At 43.3% G+C, this 23,966-nt stretch overlaps 1 protein-coding gene across 1 annotated transcript in view; it reads right to left on the reverse strand.

Annotated features, from left to right (window-relative positions):
• LOC124554047 (adenylate cyclase type 5-like) overlaps positions 1-23,966 on the reverse strand; it is a 589,866-nt gene that overhangs the window by 18,152 nt on the left and 547,748 nt on the right. The window lies entirely within an intron of this gene.

Consider the following 23,966-nt stretch of genomic DNA (forward strand, 5'->3'; position numbering starts at 1 on the left):
GATTTCCCGATTTCAAACAAGTAGTCACGAGCACTAGAGTTCATTCAGTCATGTCAGTCGGAATCACTCCATGTCAGTCAGAGAGTCCATCGTGATGTTACGAAACGCATATAAACCTCAAGTTATTGAGCTCGACATGGATTTGTATCAAAACTTTTACAGTGCGTATGTTAAGCGACACGCCGACAAGTCGGAACAAACGTGTGAGCAAGATATTAATCGTTTGTGGAAGGAAGCTAAGCTGAATTTGACCTGCAAGGTACAAACAATGTTGTCTTTTATCTGCAAAGGAAGTAGAGCTTCAGTAACATTTAATGAATATATATTATATCAATAAAAGATCAATTTTTCTAGGGTTCCGTCGAAACGGTTAATACTGTTTTCGTGGAGCCATTTTCTTCCTTCGTCTGTGTCTGTCCTTCCGAATAATACTCAGGGTCGGCATATGTAAAATAAAGTGTTTTTAACAAGTGAGAAAAATGTGTTTTAATCACTTGTTAAAATCGCTTTTTAGTACACTTTACAAATAAAAAAATTAGTTTTATAAAATTGTTATAATGAATGTTTAAAAAACAAATTTTCAACATTTATTTTTACATATTTTTACCCGACCAGCTCCCCTCCCATCTTGGTGGGTTTTGGTGAAATCTCACCAAGACAGGAGGGGAGCTGCAAATTTTAAACAAAAACCTTCCTGTAATTAATTGTCATCCCCTAATGCTCTAATTTCTTGCAAGCAGAAAAAGGTGGATGAAAAATTTGGTCAAGGAGCGTTGAAGACCGCTGACGCAAACTTATGTAGAGAATTGAGTTTAAAACAAAAAACCAATGATTATCTAAGTTTTTGTGTGTTGAGGGTCCAATATTTAATACATTACTGAAAATTATTATTTCCATTGACAGGCACTTGTCCCCCCTCTCTCCCTCCCCCTGCAGATAAATTCCTTGCGAACGCCAATATCTCCATCATCAGAAAACAAAATTATACATCTAAATCATTTCTGAAATTCACCATACGGTGCTTGGCGGAGGTAACTCCCCACCACTACTAGTCATTTCCTTTCCTGTTCCACTAGCAAACAGAGCAAGGGAAAAACGACTATCTACATGCGATCGTATGGGCCCTAACTTAACTGGTCTTATCTTCGTGGACATTACACTCAATGCATGTTCGTGGCAGTAGAATCATTCGGCAGTCAGCTTTAAATGTCGGTTCTCAAAATTTTCTCAATAGTGTTTGTCGAAAAGAACGCTGCATTCCCTCCAGGAATTCCCATTTGAGTTTCTCAAGTATCTCCCTAACATTTAAATTTTGTTTGAACGTACCAATAACAAACCTAGCATCCCGCCTCTGAATTTTTTTTCTTTCTTTTTTTTTTTTTAAAAAAAAAAGGATCCGACCTGATACGGATCCGAAATACTCCAGCAGTACTCAAGAATAGTTATCGCTAGCGTCCTATACGCAGTCTTCTTTACAGATCAACCACACTTTCCTAAAATTCTCCCAATAAACCGAAGTCGACCTTCCCTACGATAATCTTCACGTGCTAGTTCCTTTCCTATCGCTTTGCAACGTTACGCCCAGATATTCAAACGTCGTGACTGAGTAAAGCATTACACTACTAATGCTGTTTCCGAACATTCTGGGTTGGTTTTGCTACTCATCCGCATTAACTTACGTTTTTCTACATTCAGACGTAGCTGTCATTCATCACACCATCCAGAAACTTTAAGTCAACTCTATCCTCATACAGTCACCCAACTTCCACACCTCCGTACACTACAGCATCATCAGCAAACAACCGCAGACTGCTGCCCACCCTGTGCGGCAAGTCATTTTTCTATATAGAGAACAGCAGCGGTCCTATCACACGTCCCTGGGGCGCTCCTGACGATGATGAACACTCGCCGTCGAGGACAACATACTGGTTCTGTAACTTAAGAAGCCTTCGAGCCACTCACGTATCTGTCAATCTATTTCACACGCTCGTACCTTCTTTTAACAGCATGCAATGGGGCACCGAGTCAAACGCTTTCCGGAAATCTAGAAATAAGGAATCTGCCTGTTGCCCTTCATCCGTAGTTCTCAGTATATCATGTGAGAAACGGGCATGCTGATTGGTGAACATAAGATTCTCCGTCTCAAGAAAATTGATTGAATTCTAACTGAGAATGTGTTCAAGGATTCTGCAGCAAATCACTGTTAAGGATTTTGGTCTGTAATTTTGAGGGTCCGTTTATTTACCCTCCTTTTATACAGCAGCCCCCTGCGCTTTCTTCCAGTCGGTTGGGACTTTGCTCTGGACGAGGGATTCGCGATTAATGCTAGCTAGGTAGGGGGCAATGCCGTAGAGTACTCTTCGAGAAACGGAATTAGGATTCCAAACGGGTGACACAGTTCCGCGTACCTGTTACGCTATGATACCTTCCCGCTACCAATCTTTCCAAGACTTTAAATTTACAAGTACAGTTTTACCTCACATTGTCTGAGACATAACTACTGGCCATTAAAATTGCTACACCAAGAACAAATATATTATACTAGAACTGACATGTGATTACATTTTCACGTAGTTTGGTTGCATAGATCCTGAGAAATCAGTACCCAGAACAACCACCTCTGGCCGTAATAACGGCCTTGACACGCCTGGGCATTGAGTCAAACAGAGCTTGGATGGCGTGTACAGGTACAGCTGCCCATGCAGCTTCAACACGATACCACAGTTCATCAAGAGTAGTGACTGGCGTATTGTGACGAGCCAGTTGCTCGGCCACCATTGACCAGAAGTTTTCAGCTGATGAAAGATCTGGAGAATGTGCTGGCCAGGGCAGCAGTCGAACATTTTCTGTATCCAGTAAGGCCCGTACAGGACCTGCAACATGCGGTCGTGCATTATCCTTCTGAAATGTAGGGTTTCGCAGGGATCGAATGAAGGGTAGAGCCACGGGTCGTCACACATCTGAAATGTAACGTCCACTGTTCAAAGTGCTGTTAATGCGAACAAGAGGTGACCGAGACGTGTAACCAATGGCACCCCATACCATCACGCCGGGTGATACGCCAGTATGGCGATGAAGAATACACGCTTCCAATGTGCGTTCACCGCGATGACGCCAAACGCGGATGCGACCATCATGATGCTGTAAACAGAACCTGGATTCATCCGAAAAAATGACGTTTTGACATTCGTGCACCCAGTTTAGTCGTTGAGTACACCATCGCAGGCGCTCCTGTCTGTGATGCAGCGTCAAGGGTAACCGCAGTCACAATCTCCGAGCTGATAGTCCGTGCTGCTGCAAACGTCGTCGAACTGTTCGTGCAGATGGTTGTTGTCTTGCAAACGTCCCCATCTGTTGACTCAGGGATCGAGACGTGGCTGCACGATCCGTTACAGCCATGCGGATAAGATGCCTGTCATCTCGACTGCAAGTGATACGAGGCCGTTGGGATACAACACGGCGTTCCGCATTACCCTCCTGAACCCACCGATTCCATATTCTGCTAACAGTCATTGGATCTCGACCAACGCGGGCAGCAATGTCACGTTACGATAAACCTCAACCGCAATCGCGATAGGCTACAATCCGACCTCCATCAAAGTCGGAAACGTGATGGTACGCATTTCGCCTCCTTACACTAGGCACCACAACAACGTTTCACCAGGCAACGCCGGCCAACTGCTGTTTGTGTATGAGAAATCAGTTAGAAACTTTCCTCATGTCACCACGTTGTAGGTGTGCCACCGACGCCAACCTTGTGTGAATGCTCTGAAAAGGTAATCATTTGCATATCACAGCATCTTCTTCCTGTGGGTTAAATTTCGCGTCTGGAGCACTTCATGTTCGTGGTGTAGCAATTTTAATGGCCAGTAGTGTAGTTATGTGAACGTGCCATGCAATGATACGAGCACTTAGGCATTATATTCGGGTAATGTAGGAAAAGATAAATATCTTAATATATAATGTACTTATACTCGTACCTTTGCATTAATTAAATTTTTTATAGCCATCATCCTTCAATCCTTCACGTCTCTCTGCTGCATTTTTCTGAGCAACGAATCATATGATTCGAAACACTTTGTTCTGAACGCATTGCCCCTAACAGCCGCAATGCCGACATATCGTGGGTGTCGCAGATAAAAGTAGCCCATGTGAGCATCAACGAAATGCAGTGAAATTACAGAAGTGACGGGCTCAATTGAACTTACGATTTATTTACAGTGAAAAATACATTTATAGAAGACGCTCAAAGTGAACCCCTGCAACATCAATACAGAGCTGTGCATATCAAAGCGTATTACGATACATCGGCCCTAAAGTTCGGATATCGATGGCGGCCACTTCACGGCTGGTTTGAAGAGTTTTAACCCTTAACATTCCAAGTCCTGTCTCACAGACCCCTAGGGTTCATTCTTACACTTTGCTAATGCATGATGGTGGAGTAGGAAATTACAGCGCTGTTTACCCGTTCCTTCCGGAAACTGCCGTGGTTTCTCTCGTCAGTACCCACTTGAACATGGCGTGCAACTATATTATTACTGCTTCAATTACACTAGCAGTCTCTGAGACAGCATTTGCATTACGGATTCAGTAGCCAGGTCTTCGTCTGCTGTTCACATTACAGACTCTGACATTGAGTACACTGTTTTAAAATGGTCTGAGGACAGTTTAGAAAGTGATGTTGGCTCAGACAGTGACAACGAAATTTAAAGTGAACATAATTCAGAACAGGAACAGTGCCAAAGTGAAGAATTTTTTTTTTCTGCCTGTGAATTCCTTGAATGAAACAAGTGATCAAGGTGACGGAGAAAGAAGCGTAGAGACTGAATCTTTAGCTACAAGTTTTGCTAGAAATATATGGGATGAAACAAATATCGCTGATGGTCAAAGCCTCTTCCAATAATGGCCAATGACATTGTTTCTGAACACGTTGGTCGTAAGTGAGGTGAATGTGTTTGTCCTTCACAATTCCTACAAAAACAATATTCAGATGAGTCGCTTTAATTTTTTGAAGAAGCTTGCAAACTCATTGGTAATACTACAGATAAAAAGCGAGTCAACTCTATCACGTATCCCGGTAATTTCACGCACCCATTCACCGTTTTGGGTGTAAAGAAAGAGTGAACGTCGTTGTAGAAAGGTTGGAAAAACGTAAAACATGCTCCACCAGCGACCCAAAAAAGTAGAGTGAGACGTCTTATATTTGCCGTTGTTGCAAGGGGCCAATCTAACAATCTAACTTGAAATCCCTACAACAATTTCCAGCGAGTGTAAAGAAAACGTCTAAGGAAGAAATTAAAAACCAAAAAGTACTAGTGTAGTTTTTATTTTTCAATGTTTTATGGGAGTTTCTTATATTTTTATTATTCCATGTATAACAAACAATAAAAACTAAAAAAGTAAAATTTAGACTGCAAGGTATTTGCGTTTTCATAGCATTACCATCATCATGTAATATTATGTTCATTATGTGCAGTTTCCTGTTTATACACTCCTTTTTAGTTAAAAATAAACTTTAAAATTTATTTGAATATATTTTTGTGAGGTATTAGTGTAATCTTTTACATAAAAAGTTAACTGTTTCACTGAAATTGCTGAATGTAATTTTTATGGATATTTAAATACAGCAGTCTGTCACACTTCACCTGGGAAGAGTGTGATAAAAGAATGACCTGGTAAGCTAAGGAGTAATAGTCACATTAAACTGACCATGTTAAAAAAAAAAAAGAAAAAGAAAGAAAACATAACCCAAAACTGTTGTTTCAGCAATAACCGCCATCCCTAGTGTAGATCTGTAAACCACAACAATGGAAACAACTAAATGCAAATTAAGTAAGCGAGCTGTGTAATTCATGGCATACGTGTGCTATTTTCTAGGTAGATATTTCTTAACTGTTACAAACGAAATGAAACAATTTTTTCGATTATTGATTCAAAGCATACATGATCTTATGTCCGTGATGTGAAAACTTTTACAAGGAAAAAAAATTTACGCTCTCTGTACAGCTTACCTGATCTTACTTGCCAATTATGAAAAATGAAACAAGTAAAATAAAAATTTCTGCATGCTGTTGCGAACAAAGATGTATCTGGCGTATGCTAAGCGATCAGAAATTTTATTTCTCAAAGTACAGCATGGTGTTTTAATATACCGGGTGATTGAAAAAGAACGAACAGATTTCAGTTGTTTATTACAAACTATGAAAGATGGAACACATGTCACTTGATCGAAGAAGGTTCTGTTTTGACAGTTGCGCTGTTGTTTGTTTTTAGAAAAGAAGATAGAAACACATAGCATAGGTCGCTTGATGGAAGAAGGTTCAAAGTTTTGACACAGCTGCGTTGTTGTTTGTTTTTAGAAATATGGCGACCACACCACAAGAGAAATTATTTTGTCGCGATGTCTGTCCATTGTTCAACCTCCATTCCGCCGCCCATTCAGAAAGAAGCCGCCTCCCCACAAACATATTTGTGACTGTCATATAAAACTATTGGAAGTTGATTGGATACACTGAAAGGATACAGTACTAACCGACATATAAAAGATTTGGCTCATAGGTACAGTAACACCCGTTGTATAAAAACATGCTTCGTTGTCCTTGTCAGAACAGCGGTTTTATGGAAACACAATTTTATTCAATAAAATGAAACCGGATACTGATGTAGAAAAGAAGTACAGTTTGGATATTGAATTATTCATATGTGCACTTCCTTCAAAAATAGATCCCTGTATCCAGTTTTGTGATGCTTGAGAAATGATTAAATGGTTTGTTGTCTGCTGATCCCAGATAGTGGATGTAGAATCTGTAATTATCTTTCAGACAGTCCTCTGGTCACCTTTGGCAGAACCAAAGGAGGGAAGTATTCCAGAGCACTTGAGGGCCTGGAGTGTGGCTACGCAGTACGGTAACAGGTTCCTCCCACACTTCTGTGGAAGCGTGCGATGGCCTGCTGAACGGCCATGTTCCGACACTGTCGCTGGTTCCTGAAGTTGAAACACCTACTTTCAGTGTGCTACGTAAATTTAAGGAATATGGGCATGGTATGCATGTGGAATATTTAAGAGTAGCTAGAAATAATGGTTTCCCTTTTCAGAATACCGACGGGAACAAAGCTTTTTGGTGGGAGATTCATGCATAGGTAGGCAGGTAAAAGGTTTAGGGAATTTAGGCTTCTTTGGTAGTGACCAAAGGTCACAGTGAATGGTAATTTTAAGCTGAGATACTTGTGAGTGTTAATTTTAAGCTGAGATACTTGCGTGAGTAAATTTTTCAGCTGAGAATATTTAAGCTTTGCGTGTGCAGAATTCGAATTAGGGACAAGCACTTCCACATGGTGAGTATTGACTTTGTCTCAAACTGACCAAGAGACAGTCGAAAACAGTGGTGTTTGCGCAAACTTTCAATTGAGGATCCATGTGTGAGATAATTAAGTAATCATGATCCCAAAATTAGCATTATTAATTACATTTGTGTGAAGCAAGTTAGAAATTTTGATACTCTCAAGAGAGAAAAAGGTGAGTTAGCCATCTGCCCAGCAACACAATGACTGTTACATTGCAGAGGGAGATGTGCATAAATCCTCCACTGTATATGGTAGGCCCGTAGGAAAGGTTACGTGTGAAGTCTAATCCGAAGGTCTGTGACTCATTTAATCTGGGCTGAAATTTTGTTGTGGAAAAGATTTGTTACGTACTGGCAAAAGCCGGTTGTTCTGTTTTATTTACATGTTTAATCTGCGTAATTTGAATGTGGTGACTTAGTTACAAATACTGCACCAAAAAAGCAAGAATTTTCTTTGAATAGCCTGACCGCTAGTAAATTCTCTAGGTTATTAATGAATGGGCTTATGAGTGTGTGTGTGTGTGTGTGAGAGAGAGAGAGAGAGAGAGAGAAGTTCTGGATATCCGTAGCAATCCACAAAGTGCGCTGTAGTTACAAAAAAAAAAAACCATTAGGAGACCATAGGATATTTAAATGTGTACATAATATCATGCCCACTGGCAGAGAATTCCTTGTTTTCTTTTACGTTTAAATGTATTGCAGGAAATTTTGTGTCATTGCGGTGGTACAATCTCAGAAAATAATAGAGGAGATATGAAACAAAATGGTGGTCATGGTCATTAAGTAGAGGGTAGCCATTTTGTTCAGACATTTTTTGTCATAAGCTCCCTATTAATAGAATACGCAAGTGCTGATTAAAACTAATGCAATGGAATGGGAATGTGGTCTTGCCGAGGTGGAGTGAGTCCATCGGAAATGTTACAGACAGTGCCATATTTAAAATTTATTAGTCAGATGCGTTTAATTCCGTTGCGTTGAGATAATTTTTGAAAAAAGGAAAAAAATAATAGCAAAACATTTGGGTGATATAGCTTTGCTATTAGTTTACAGTAGCAGTGGCTCCGATAAGTCATATCAACATTTCCGATGCACAAATATTAAAAGCACTCGCTTGGTAGGCCACACATCTAGTAAGCCTGACTACTAGATGCAACAGGTGGGAGAGTTACGACAGGAAAAGTTAACGGTACTAACGTCTCAATGCAAAGGGAAGAGAACCTGGTTGGCCACGCACGTCTGATGAAAATGTCGAGTGTATCGGAGACGCGTTCACACGAAGCCCTCGGAAGTCCACAAGACGGGCAGACCAAGAACTTCTACGTCCTCAAACAACGGTATGGCGTGTTCTGAAAGGACACATGCATATACACTATTGGCGATTAAAATTGCTACACCAAGAAGAAATGCAGATGGTAAACGGGTATTCATTGGACAAATACATTATACTAGAACTGACATGTGATTACATTTTCTCGCAATTTGGATGCGTAGATCCTGAGAAATCAGTACCCAGAACAATCACCTCTGGCAGTAACAACGGCCTTGATACGCCTGAGCATTGAGTCAAATACAGCTCGGATGGCGTGTACAGGTACAGCTGCCCATGCAGCTTCAACACGGTACCACCGTCCGTCAAGAGTAGTGACTGGCGTATTGTGACGAGCCAGTTGCTCGGCTACCATTGACCAGACCTTTTGAATTGGTGAGAGATCTGGAGAATGCACTGGCCAGGGCAGCAGTCGAACATTTTCTGCATCCAGAAAGGCCCGTACAGGACCTGCAACATGCGGTCGTGCATTATCCCGCTGAAATGTAGGGCTTTGCAGGGATCAAATGAAGGGTAGAACCACTGGTCCTAACACATCTGAAATGTAACGTCCACTGTTCAAAGTGCCGTCAATGCGAACAAGAGGTGACCGAGACGTATAACCAATGGCAACCCATACCACCACGCCGGGTGATACGCCAGTATGGCGATGAAGAATACACGCTTCCAATGTGCTTTCACCGCGATGACGCCAAACACGGATGCAACCATCGTCATGCTGTAAACAGAAGCTGGCTTCATCCGAAAAAATGACGTTTTGCCATTCGTGCACCCAGGTTCGTCGTTGAGTACACCGTCGCAGGTGCTCCTGTCTGTGATGCAGCGTCAACGGTAACCACAGCCATGGTGTCTAAGCTGATATTCCGTGATGCTGCAAACGTCGTCGAATTGTTCGTGCAGATGGTTGTTGTCTTGCAGACGTCCCCATCTGCTGACTCAGGGATCGAGACGTGGCTGCACGATCCGTTACAGCCATGCGGATAAGATACCTGTCATCTCGACTACTAGTGTGATACGAGGCCGTTGGGATCCAGCACGGCGTTCCGTATTACCCTCCTGAACCCACCGATTCCATATTCTGCTAACAGTCATTGGATCTCGACCAATACGAGCAGCAGTGTCGCGATACGATAAACCGCAATCGCGATAGGCTACAATCCGACCTCTATGAAAGTCGGAAACGTGATGGTACGCATTTCTCCTCCTTACACGAGGCAACACAACAAAGTTTCACCAGGCAACGCCTGTCAACTGCTGAAACTTTCTGGCACATTAAAACTGTGCGCCGGACCGGGACTCGAAGTCGGGACCTTTGCCTTTCGCGGGCAAGTGCTCTACTACACACTCCGCTATAGAGTGAAAATTTCATTCTAGAAACATCCCCCAGGCTATGGCTAAGCCATGTCTCCGCAATATCCTTTCTTTCAGGAGTGCTAGTTCTGCAAGGTTCGCAGGAGAGCTGTAAAGTTTGGAAGGTAGGAGACGAGGTACTGGCAGAAGTAAAGCTGTGAGGACGGGCGTGAGTCGTGCTTGGGTAGCTCAGTTGGTAGAGCACTTGCCCGCGAAAGGCAAAGGTCCCGAGTTCCAGTCTCGGTCCGGCACACAGTTTTAATCTGCCAGGAAGTTTCATATCAGCGCACACTCCGCTGTAGAGTGAAAATTTCATTCCTGTCATCTGCTGTTTGTGTATGAGAAGTAGGTGGGGAACTTTCCTCATGTCAGCACGTTGTAGGTGTCGCCACCGGCGCCAACCTTGTGTGAATGCTCTGAAAAGCTAACCATTTTGCATATCACAGCATCTTCTTCCTGTCTGTTAAATTTCGCGTCTGTAGCACGTCGTCTTCGTGGTGTAGCAATTTTAATGGCCAGTAGCGTATAAAGCCTCAGAAGTTGCAGTTACTGGAGCAACTGCGTCCCGGCGACCACAACAAAAGTTAGGAATTTTGCATTTCAGTTCTCCAAGATATGACGGAAGACACTTTTTCCGAATGACTTCATCTTTTCATACGAATCGACCTTTTATCTACCGGGTACAGTAAATCGCCGTCATATAAGAATTTTGGGTCACAAAATAATGGTGCTGTCGTCAAACTGAATGTATTTTCTGTTGTTTTTATTCACAAAGTTGATGGATCTTTCTTTCTGGCGGAAGAAACTGTGAAAGGAATGTAATACCATGACACGCTGCAAAATTGGTTATTTCCTCAACTTCGCGAAGATTCCAGTGATTTTTACGCATGCTAACGTGCGCCTCACTGTCACCTTGAGGTGCGGCGTTATCTTAACAACGCCATCCCACAACGTTGGATTGGAAGAGGTAGAGAACATAGCTTTTGGCCTCCAAAGTTGGCAGACCTCACAACTTGCGTCTATTTTTTCTGCGGGGATACGTAAGACACACAGTGCCAATCCCACCTACGGCAGCTACTCTTCAAGGTGTGCGAAATCGAGTCGCTGGGATGTCGATTCAATGAACAGCGACCCGCTGATTCACGAGTGGAATGAAATGGACTACTGTTTCGATGTTTATCGATCAACGCATGGTGCTCATTTTAAGTTGTATAGTGTCTGTGCAAACATGAAACTTCGAAGCTGCTTCTAACCAGTGCGCAAATTGTTTCTATCTTTTATACACCCCTGTTCCCATAACTCCTCAAGATACACGTTGACTGTGGATATTGTATCACAGACACAGTCCCTTTGACTGTTCAGAGATGTCACTAAACCCTGCCCAGAGATGTAAACAGCCATGCATGAGCAGCGCCTTGTGGACGAAGGGGATCCGACAGCCGATCAGTTCCAGTCATTCCACCAGGAAGGAGGTGGTGTCTGTAGTTCACCCATGCCTATACGGTCAATACCGCTGTTCCATCGTGTCTGCAGCATTGTTACTTTGTGCCACGAAGGGCTCTCAACAGGGGAAGTGCCCAGGTGTCTCGCAGTGAACCAAAGCGATGTTGTTCGGACATGGAGGAGGTACAGAGAGACTGTCTCTAGGTTATGACATGCCTCGCTCAGACCGCCCAAGGGCTACTGATGTAGTCGGCGAGCGCTACCTACGGATTATGGCTCGGAGGAACCGTGACAGCAACGCCACCATGTTGAATAATGCTTTTCGTGCAGCCACAGGACGTCGTGTTACGACTCAAAATGCGCGCAATAGGCTGCATGATGCGCAACTTCATTCCTGATGTCCATGGTGAGGTCCACTTTAGCAACCACGACACCATGCAGCGCGGTACAGATGGGCCCAACAACATGCCGAATGGACCACTCAGGATTGGCATCACGTTCTCTCCACTGAGGAGAGTCGCATATGCCTCCAACCAGACAATCGTCGGAGACGTGTTTGGAGGCAACCCTGTCAGTGACACCGCCTTAGACACACTGTGCAGCAAGGTGGAGGTTTCTTGCTGTTTCGGGGTGACATTATGCACGGCCGACGTATACCGCTGGTGGTCACGGAAGGCGCCATAACGGCTGTACGATACGCGAATGCCATCCACCTACCGATACTGCAGCCGACAGTGCATCCCCCATCGTGCACATCTTGTGAATGACTTCCTTCAGGATAGCGACATCGCTCGACTAGAGTGGTCGACATATTCTCCAGACATGAACCCTATCGAACATGCCTGGGATGGATTGAAAAGGGCTGTTTGTGGACGACGTGACCCACCAACCACGCTGATTGAACTACGCCGAATCGCCGCTGAAGAGTGGAACAATCTGTACCACCAGTGTCGTGATGAACTTGCGGGTAGTATGCCACGACGAATAAAGGCATGTATCAATTCAAGAGGACGTGCTACTGGGTATTAGAGGTACTGGTGTGTACAGCCATCTGGACCATCACCTCTGAAGGTCTAGCTATATGATGGTACAACATGTAATGTATGGTTTTCGTGAGCAATAAAAAGAGCGAAAATGATGTTTATGCAGATCTCTATTCGAATTTTCTGTACAGGTTCCGGAACTCTCGGGACGGAGGTGATGCAAACCTTTTTTTGATGTGTGTAGTTTGTCTGTAACAAACAACTGAATTCTGTTCTTTCTTTTTGAATCACCTCGTACGTCCTGCAGTACAAAAAAAAAAAAAAAAATGGTTCAAATGGCTCTGAGCACTATGGGACTTAACATCTATGGTCATCAGTCGCCTAGAACTTAGAACTACCTAAACCTAACTAACCTAAGGACATCACACAACACCCAGTCATCACGAGGTACCTGCAGCAGACTTCCTGATCTTATGTCGTTCACGTTTTTCAGTTTCTTTCCAAAATTCGTTCGCAGCTAACTTGAATTTCTCTCGGTCTCGGCAGGAACTGACGTTTGTTGCGCAGTGCTACCCTTACTCGACGGTATATCGAGTGACCATCAATATTTTTATGTGACTCTTCAAGCTTTCACGGCGGATATGTTGTAAATAGTCTTCACGGGTTTTACCGCTCGACTGTCCGACATCTTCAAGTGGTTGAGCCTTGCTGGTGGATAGGTACGACTGGCGATATCCGCACGTCGACGACCCTGTATATAGAACACGAGCGCGAGGAATGCGCAGGCGCGGAAATCACGCATGCGTAAATGAAATAAAATGATCGTATGACATTGTTGATGACTTGCAGATAGATGGCGCCATACTCAAACGCCCTCTGCCTAAAATCACAGAGCGGCCCTCCTGTGCGTGTACTGTATGCTATGTTTAGCAACAGTGCGGCCAGACGTTGTTGTTGTTGTGGTCTTCAGTCCTGAGACTGGTTTGATGCAGCTCTCCATGCTACTCTATCCTGTGCAAGCTTCTTCATCTCCCAGTACCTAGTGCAACCTACATCCTTCTGAATCTGCTTAGTGTATTGATCTCTTGGTCTCCCTCTACGATTTTTACCCTCCACGCTGCCCTCCAATGCTAAATTTGTCATCCCTTGATGCCTCAAAACATGTCCTACCAACCGATCCCTTCTTCTAGTCAAGTTGTGCCACAAACTTCTCTTCTCCCCAATCCTATTCAATACCTCCTCATTAGTTACGTGATCTACCCACCTTATCTTCAGCATTCTTCTGTAGTACCACATTTCGAAAGCTTCTATTCTCTTCTTGTCCAAACTAGTTATCGTCCATGTTTCACTTCCATACATGGCTACACTCCATACAAATACTTTCAGAAACGACTTCCTGACACTTAAATCTATACTCGATGTTAATAAATTTCTCTTCTTCAGAAACGATTTCCTTGCCATTGCCAGTCTACATTTTATATCCTCTCTACTTCGACCATCATCAGTTATTTTACTCCCTAAATAGCAAAACTCCTTTACTACTTTAAGTGCCTCATTTCCTAATCTAATTCCCTCAGCATCACCTGACTTAATTAGACTACATTCCATTATCCTTGTTTTGCTTTTGTTGATGTTCATCTTATATCCTCCTTTCAAGACACTGTCCATTCCATTCAACTGCTCTTCCAAGTCCTTTGCTGTCTCTGACAGAATTACAATGTCATCGGCGAACCTCAAAGTTTTAATTTCTTCTCCATGGATTTTAATACCTACTCCGAATTTTTCTTTTGTTTCCTTTACTGCTTGCTCAATATACAGATTGAATAACAGACGTTAATCACAAAAAACCGTACTAGATCAATGTAACGGCGGGTCTGTTATAAAAAAAGTCTTGATTTTCTCGCCGTGATCTAGCAGCAGCCAATGCACGGTTCCAGACTGTGCTGAGTTGATCATCCCTGTTGATGAGATTATTGGCTGTACGGATATGTATTGCTTCCTTGATGTCGCAATCTCAGAAAGATGACGTCGGGGATAAGACTTCCGTCTTTTCATAAACCATGCGATGTCCTGTATTCAGGCAGTGTTCTGCAATTGCCGAATGGCGTAGTTGTGTACGACGATGATGCCTCCCCGCAGCGTTCTTATACTGAGTGACATGTCTGGCCTATCTGTGCCGCCCCACACTGACAAGGAATCTTATAGACAGACTCGTCATAACATTGGTCTAGTATTGGTCTAGTATGTGTCGTCTAGTATGTGACGTCTGGCCGCACTGTAAGTAAACTTAGCGTATAGCGCATGCGCACTCTGCGATTTTCGCCGGAGGGCGTTTGAGAATGGCGCCATATATGTGCAAATCATAGCACATGCGTGACTTCCGCGCCTGCGCATTCTTTGCGCGTGTGTTCTATATACAGGGCCTCGACGTGCAGACACCTTTTAATTCTGTGGCCAACTTTTCACCTGTGTGTGTGACTTCAGTGTCTCTTTTGTGTTCTACGAATCGCCAACTGTGTTTTTTAACTTTATGTCGACCTTTGTGTTTAAATTGTCCCCCCATGAACGACTCCATGTCAGTATATTTTTACCTCCATTATCTCCCAGATGTGAAAATTACCGAACTATCAGTTTAATAAGTCACAGCTGCAAAATACTAACGCGAATTCTTTACAGACGAATGGAAAAACTGATAGAAGCCGACCTTGGGGAAGATCAGTTTGGATTCCGTAGAAATGTTGGAACACGTGAGGCAATACTGACCCTACGACTTATCTTAGAAGAAAGATTAAGGAAAGGCAAACCTACGTTTCTAGCATTTGTAGGCTTAGAGAAAGCCTTTGACAATGTTAACTGGAATACTCTCTTTCAAATTCTGAAGGTGGCAGGGGTAAAATACAGGGAGCAAAAGGCTATTTACAATTTGTACAGAAAGCAGATGGCAGTTATAAGAGTCGAGGGGTATGAAAGGCAAGCAGTGGTTGGGAAGGGAGTGAGACAGGGTTGTTGCCTATCCCCGATGTTATTCAGTCTGTATATTGAGCAAGCAATAAAGGAAACAAAAGAAAAGTTGGGAGTAGGAATTAAAATCCATGGAGAAGAAATAAAAACTTTGAGGTTCGCCGATGACATTGTAATTCTGTCAGAGACAGCAAAGGACTTGGAAGAGCAGTTGAACGGAATGGACAGTATCTTGAAAGGAAGATATAAGATGAAGATCAACAAAACCAAAACTAGGATAATGGAAAGTAGTCGAATTAAGACGGCTGACGCTGAGGGAATTAGATTAGGAAATGAGACACTTAAAGTAGTAAAGGAGTTTTGCTATTTGGGGAGCAAAATAACGAAGTAGAGAGGATATAAAAAATAGACTGGCCATGGCAAGGAAAGCGTTTCTGAAGAAGAAAAATTTGTTAACATCGAGTGTAGATTTAAGTGTCAGGAAGTCGTTTCTGAAAGTATTTATATGGAGTGTAGCCATGTATGGAAATGAAACATGGACGATAAATAGTTTAGACAAGAAGAGAACAGAAGCTTTCGAAATGTGGCGCTACAGAAGAATGCTGAAGATTAGATGGGTAGGCCACATAACTAATGAAGAGGTATTGAATACAATTGGGGAGAAGAGGAGTTTGTGGCACAACTTGACTAGAAGAAGGGATCGGTTGGTAGGACATGTTTTGAGACATCGAGGGATCACCAATTTAGTGTTGGAGGGCAGCGTGGAGGGTAAAAATCGTAGAGGGAGACCAAGAGATGAATACACTAAGCAGACTCAGAATGATGTAGGCTGTAGTAGGTACTGGGAGATGAAGAAGCTTGCACAGGATAGAGTAGCGTGGAGGGCTGCATCAAACCAGTCTCAGGACTGAAGACCACAACAACAACAATATCTCCCCTTACTCTACTCTCCATACCCTCGCCCAAGGTGGTTTTCACCAAGTCCCCCTCCCTGATGATGCCGTCCTCCCCTCCATCTACTCCTGCTACCAACTTTGATCCTCCCCATCCACCACCTGTGTTTCTTCCCTTCTCTCCCTCCTCGCTTCCTCCCTCCTTCCTCTCCGCCAGGCCTCCACCAAACCCCTACCTTCTTTCCTCCCACTCCCATGTCCTCTGCCACTGGCATCTACACCCTCCCCTCTCCCTCCTCCCCCACCTTTTCCTCTTTTTGGCAGGTCCTCGGACCCGTACACATATAGTGAACATTCGCACGCCGGAGATCATCGCCTAGTGTTTGTGTGTGCTGTCGTGTTCGTGTTCCAGTATTGCAGTTCAAATGGCTCTGAGCACTATGGGACTCAACTGCTGTGGTCATAAGTCCCCTAGTACTTAGAACTACTTAAACCTAACTAACCTAAGGACATCACACACATCCATGCCCGAGGCAGGATTCGAACCTGCGACCGTAGCGGTCGTGCGGTTCCAGACTGTAGCGCCTTTAACCGCTCGGCCACTCCGGCCGGCAGTATTGCAGTGTTTCATCGTTTGTGCTCCAACTTTCGCGTGCGTCATCTCTGTGCGTGTCCACTTTTCTGAACGTTTTTCTTTTGGACACTGCGCCCGTGAACGGCTCCGTGTGTTTTACTTTCGTATTTCTACGTTTGTATATCCACCATGTCTGTTCTGCGATTGTCTCCTTTTATATCAGTAGTCGTATCTGTGGCCGAAGAGCGACGTAGTATGCCGCTGCTGGCCTACCTGTATCAGGTAGAAAAAAAAACCTTACTCTGTTTTATGTCTCCCCTTTTCATCGCCTTATATGTAACATTTTATTCTAGTATTAGTTGTCATATCCATATGGGGCACGGGAATGAAATCACAATAAAGAAAAAAAAAGTGCGGACACCATCAGTCGTACACAGCCCAAGGTTCAACCACCTGAAGACGTTGGGTAGTTGCTCCAACGAAATATTGTGGAATTTGTACAGTGTTACCCGATGGCAAACCCGTGAAGACTGTCTGCAGTATTATTATAGCTCTGCAGTGTCCTTCAATATATTGTGCAAAAGCGGCAACACCGGTCTCAGAGACTTGCGTATCTCTCCACTACGAAGTGATTGTTGTGCTGTGTTGTTCCGTGTCGCATCCTAACACATCTGTTGATGATGAGTGACGGAGCGGTTCCTGGGCCATGACGGCAAGCAGCAGATACACTTCCCTGTCCTCTGAGGAGAGCAGACCGCAGTGCTTTACAGAGGTAGAAAGTGTTGGTGAATGTTGCGCGTAGGAGAGCGAGAATGAAGGAATTTATATACCCAAGGGCGGAGGTGGGAGGTTGGCACGAGAGAAGAAGAGAGAGAAAGAGAGCGAGAATCTCGGCATAATTACATTTTTTGCTGACTGTAGAACGTAATTGAGAGGTTAAAAAAATGCAAGAAGCCTGAAAATAACAGAATTGTGACTTGTGTTATGCCTTCATTTACTAGCTTCTTCTTTCTTTTATTGTCAGAACTTACAATAAAAGTAGAATAAAAATTGAGGTCCTTTATTATTTTGGTGACAGACAAACCAACTATTGTGTCCGTTATACTCGCTATGCAAGCAAAGCTAAATATTTTACTTCGTGAAAAACTTGTAAATTTTTAGGGCTGCGTTCAGATATTTTCGGTATATATTTTATCTCTCTCCGGACCCTTTCCTAGATAGTAAGAAAAGTACTGCCAGCAGTTACTATAAACAGCTTCATTTGAAGCTGCACGTTTCGATTTTCCAGGATTCTTACAGTCTTTATTGTGCCATGCGCCTACACACTTCGCCAAAGTGCTCTTGTCGGCAACCTGTGCCTCGTGTCCTGTTAGGCCATGTATACTATAGATTCTTGCAGAGGTTAAAATTATCTCAGCTGTTTCACTAAAAGAATTCATATGACGTTGTATACGATGTATTGTTTCGGGCTAAAATGCATAAAAAAGAAATTAATGTGTTACAATCGATATGTACTAATAGTTAAAGTTACTGTTCTTTTAAGAATAATTGGAATAACAAAATTCCTGGCACACCTAAAATTCATGTTATTAATTGGGCAATCAAACGCTAATTATTATATTTGTTTCTAGATTTATTTATGAAATAATGATGTAATTTGGTAAAGATTCTACTCCGGTCGAGAAAGGTTGCAGAGTCTTTTGCTTTGTAAACTCTTTGGAAATGGTGTGCACTGCACAATGCAAGTAGTAGTGGGCATGCTTCAGATGGAAGTAGACGTTTTTATAAGTTTGTCACCAACAATGTAATTATTGGTTTTTTGAATGTGGGAATTATAAAGTCGATGTGATTTAGAAGAATGGGATAAAATAAAAAGATATTCATAGCAACAGGCAACTGTTCAGCAGTTATTTCGTCTTCAAGAACCCAGAACGTTAAATCAAAATTTTCTGCAGCAAGAACGTATTGCTAGACACAACAAAATTTTGAGCCAGCAACAACAACGACGACGAGATAAGCAAGATAAGTAAAAAAGTTCTTTCGTAATCTTACTCCTCTAGAAGTTTTCAAAATTTTTGCAAGGAATGAGAACTTAAATGGGAATGTGTGTGTGCGGGGGGAGGGGGGGGGGGAGGGGGGGTAAGATTACAACTTGTTGTTGAAAGGCACAGGAAGTAATCGATAAGAAGCTAATCCCGTATATGTGAAAGTAACTCTGTCACCTTTCCAAAGCTGAACCACTGAAGCGAATTCTATGAAGTTTGGTATGGAGATAGCCTGAACCTTGAGGAACAACATATTTATCAGCTGGCAGAGATGATAGTAGTCTATAACAGTGAATCAAGGCAGCAAAAAGTTTGCTGGCAATGCACTCCTCCGCAATACGCTGTGCAGGCGATAAGAGCTGCGTCATATTGGAAAGTTCGAAACTGTAGATCTCAAAAAGATTACACGAAAGTCCACGACAGCATACGCTTATCTTGTACTGTTCAGCCATAAGCAGAATTTTTGTCTTCCGACTGCGGCCAGTGTAGCGAATCAGAAAGAGAAAAATGGTGACTGGGAGTGAACCACAGAAAATAAACATTTGTTCTCGCTGGACTTGTTTGTTGGTATCTTTAAGATCTATTTTTTAATATGACATCCAGTTGTGTAGTACATACTCATTAGGCAGCGTGTTGCTCCCGGCAAATTTACTACTTTACGTGGATACAATTCTGATTAAACTAGCCTTAAAAATATTCATAGAAATCGATCCATTCGTGTCGATGCTGTGAAGCCATAGACATACAATGACTTACAGCACCTGCGGCGGAGGGGACGACGCACATGGCGAATTATGCTTCTCCGATACTTACTCATTGTAACAATATTACTGATACGCGAGCGAAGTCGCGGGTAAAGTCTACTTGAAAACACGAATAAACGGCCGCTGTTAGTAATCGATGGAGAACTTTCGGAAATGCTTACAGATGCCACTCTTTTTAAGTACCAGTGTACAGCTATGGTTCGAAGTTATTTCATCTCCTGGCGAGTCAGATTAATTGAATAATTCGTTTTCGCGGAAGATTCAAACTCCCGTACTCAACACAGTTCTTTGCAGCTATTAAAATTTAATTTCTTAGAAATTAGAAACTTCGACGGCATTTTTGCGCACACCAAATATAAACGTTTCTCGTGACAGTAGAAATGTTTTTCTAGAAAGACTTTTCTGCATACTTTCGTTGATTGAAAAAGCTTTCTTGAAAACTTGTCATATTTTGCGCAGAAACTTTACAAGGCGCGAATAACGAAGTGATTCAATACAACGCGTTACTAAAATTAATTTCTAATATGGGATACATTGAGGTGACAGTGATGGGATAGCGATGCGCACATATACAGATGGCGGTGCCGCGCGGGATTAGCCGAGCGGGCTTAGGCGCTACAGTCACGGACTGTGCGGCTGGTCCCGGCGGAGGTTCGAGTCCTCCCTCGGGCATGGGTGTGGGTCCTTAGGATAATTTAGGTTAAGTAGTGTGTAAAATTTGAAGACATCGAAAAAGATATGATTGTCGGAAGAACAGACTCAGCATACAGGAAAGTCAAAACAACCTTTGGTGACATTAAAAGCAACGGTGGTAACATTAAGAGTGCAACGGGAATTCCACTGTTAAACGCAGAGGAGAGAGCAAATAGGTGGAAAGAATACATTGAAAGCCTCTATGAGGGTGAAGATTTGTCTAATGTGATAGAAGAAGAAACAGGAGTCGATTTAGAAGAGATAGGGGATCCAGTATCAGAATCGGAATTTAAAAGAGCTTTGGAAGACTTACGGTCAAATTAGGCAGAAGGGATAGATAACATTCCATCAGAATTTCTAAAATCATTGGGGGAAGTGGCAACAAAACGACTATTCACGTTGGTATGTAGAATATATGAGTCTGGCGACATACCATCTGACTTTCGGAAAAGCATCATCCACACAATGCCGAAGACGGCAAGAGCTGACAAGTGCGAGAATTTTCGCACAATGAGCTTAACAGCTCATGCATCGAAGCTGCTTACAAGAATAATATACAAAAGAATGGAAAAATGGAAAAGAAAATTGAGAATGCGCTAGGTGACGATCAGTTTGGCTTTAGGAAAAGTAAAGGGACGAGAGAGGCAATTCTGACGTTACGGCTAATAATGGAAGCAAGGCTAAAGAAAAATCAAGACACTGTCATGGGATTTGTCGACCTGGAAAAAGCGTTCGACAATATAAAATGGTGCAAGCTGTTCGAGATTCTGAAAAAAGTAGGGGTAAGCTATAGGGAGAGACGGGTCATATACAGTATGTACAACAACCAAGAGGGAATAATAAGAGTGGACGATCAAGAACGAAGTGCTCGTATTAAGAAGTGCGTAAGACAAGGCTGTAGCCTTTCGCCCCTACTCTTCAACCTGTACATCGAGGAAGCAATGATGGAAATAAAAGAAAGGTTCAGGAGTGGAATTAAAATACAAGGTGAAAGGATATCAATGATAAGATTCGCTGATGACATGGCTATCCTGAGTGAAAATGAAGAAGAATTAAATGATCTGCTGAACGGAATGAACAGTCTAATCAGTACACAGTATGGTTTGAGAGTAAATCGGAGAAAGACGAAGGTAATGAGAAGTAGTAGAAATGAGAACAGCGAGGAACTTAACATCGGGATTGATGGTCACGAAGTCAATGAAGTTAAGGAATTCTGCTACCTAGGCAGTAAAATAACCAATGACGGACGGAGCAAGGAGGACATCAAAAGCAGACTCGCTATGGCAAAAAAGGCATTTCTGGCCAAGAGAAGTCTACTAATATCAAATACCGGCCTTAATTTGAGGAAGAAATTTCTGAGGATGTACGTCTGGAGTACGGCATTGTGTGGTAGTGAAACATGGACTGTGGGAAAACCGGAACAGAAGAGAATCGAAGCATTTGAGATGTGGTGCTATAGACGAATGCTGAAAATTAGGTGGACTGATAAGGTAAGGAATGAGGAGGTTCTATGCAGAATCGGAGAGGAAAGGAATATGTGGAAAATACTGATAAGGAGAAGGGACAGGATGATAGGACATCTGCTAAGACATGAGGAAATGACTTCCATGGTACTAGAGGGAGCTGTAGAGGGCAAAAACTGTAGAGGAAGACAGAGATTGGAATACATTAAGCAAATAATTGAGGACGTAGGTTGCAAGTGCTACTCTGAGATGAAGAGGTTAGTACAGGAAAGGAATTCGTGGCGGGCCGCATCAAACCAGTCAGTAGACTGATGACCAAAAAAAAAAAAAAAAGTGTGTAAGCTTAGGGACTGATGACTTAGCAGTTAAGTGCCATTTGCACATTTTAGATGGCAGCAGTGACGCACACACAGGGTACAAAAGGCCAGTGCATTGGCGGAGCTGTCATTTGCACTCGGGTCATTCATGTGTACAGCTTTCCGAAATGGTTACGCCTACGCAGTGGGAATTAAAAGATTCTGAATGCGGGCTGTTTGTTGGAGCTCGATGCATGGGGCACACCATTTCGGAAATCGCTAGGGAATTCAGTATTCCGAGATCCACAGTGTCAACAGTGTGGCGACAGTGCCAGATCTGAGGCATTACCTCTCACCACGGACAACGCGGTGTCCGACGGCGCACGCTTAATGACCGGCAGCAGCGGCGTTTGCCTACAGTTGTCAGTGCTAACAGACAAGCAACACTGTATGAAATACCCGCAGTGTGAGACGAACGTACCCGTTAGGACAGTGCGGCGAAATATGGCGTTTGTGGGCTGTGGTAGCAGACGACCGACGCGACTGCCTGTGTTAACTAAACTCGCCAGTGGCAGTTGGGCAGTCTCTCAGTCTCGGCAAGTCTGGTCAGTTGGTCAGCCAATTTAGTCTCGGTCTGTCTCTCGTCCGCATTGGAGAGGCGGTTGTGTCTGTCTGTCGTCTGGAGTGCTAGTATGTGTTAGGCCGCCAGTCTGCTCGAGTTGCTCGGGTAACGGGCATTGGCGGTTGGATCGATCGGTTGGTCGGTCGCGCACTGAGACACGAAATGACTTGTCCGTCTGGAGCGTCGGCGCATGTGAGGTCGCCACGTGAGTCCAGTGGGCCGCGCCGTATAGCGAGGGGTAGTGGTTTCGCGGCCGACACGAGAGCAACAGGAGTCAACCCACGATGTCGGTCTGGCCGGTCCGAGCTGCGACGCCGTGAGACGGTAGATCGGCGCGCCTTCCTGCGTCCGCTGAAGGCGCTGGCAGCGGACGGTTCGGGAGAGCGATTTGGGGGTGCTGCGCCAGGTCTTCGCCAGAAATCGCAGGTTATTAGAAGTTAAGTGGTTGGAGATATGTTGTTTCAGTTACTTGTCAAATTCTACTTGTGTGGTTGGTCAGTCTCTCGACCCCAGCTTGCTCCTTTGTCTCTCGTCCGCATTTGTTAGACAGTTAGTGTCGGTCTGTTTGTCTGTCGGTGTGCCGTACGTTAATAGCTGCCTCTGTCATGTTTGTCGGATTCGGTGTTAACGAATTTATAGAATTAAGGTAAGGGCCGAATTCCTGAAATATGTGTTTATCTTGCCTATCATCTTCCGAGGCGGTATATGTGTAATGTAGAGCATGTTGTACAGTTTATGTAAGTCTGAATTTCACGTTTTTTTTTTTAAATAGTCATTTTATAAAGTTGCCACCCTTCCACAGTAAGAGCCCTTTTAAAAACAAATTGCACTTTTGGTGGAAAATAAGTTCTTAGTGTGAGTGTTTGTACCATTTCCATCGCTCTTACGGGGTGCATTGTTAATGTGTTTGTATGAGTTGTTAAAAATTTTAGTTTAAAGCAATCTGGTGTGTTGCAGCACCAGTGTAGTTTTTCAGAGGTCGTTGTGAGCGGTCGTGACTACGGCCGTGTTGAAAGGGAGCAGGCAAGCTTTTCAGCCCGAAGGCTCCTACTGTAACAAAAAAAAAAAAAAATTATTCTGCCTCTGAATTATTGTAACTTGATATTTCGAGGGTGCTTTTCCGCTTATAATTTTAAAACTGTTTTGAAAAAAGCTTTTAGGAATAAAATGCACATTTGTTAAATTGTAACTTGGTATTTCGAAGGTGCT

This window comes from Schistocerca americana, chromosome 11 (genome assembly GCF_021461395.2).
Source record: "Schistocerca americana isolate TAMUIC-IGC-003095 chromosome 11, iqSchAmer2.1, whole genome shotgun sequence".
Taxonomy (NCBI): Eukaryota; Metazoa; Arthropoda; class Insecta; order Orthoptera; family Acrididae; genus Schistocerca; species Schistocerca americana.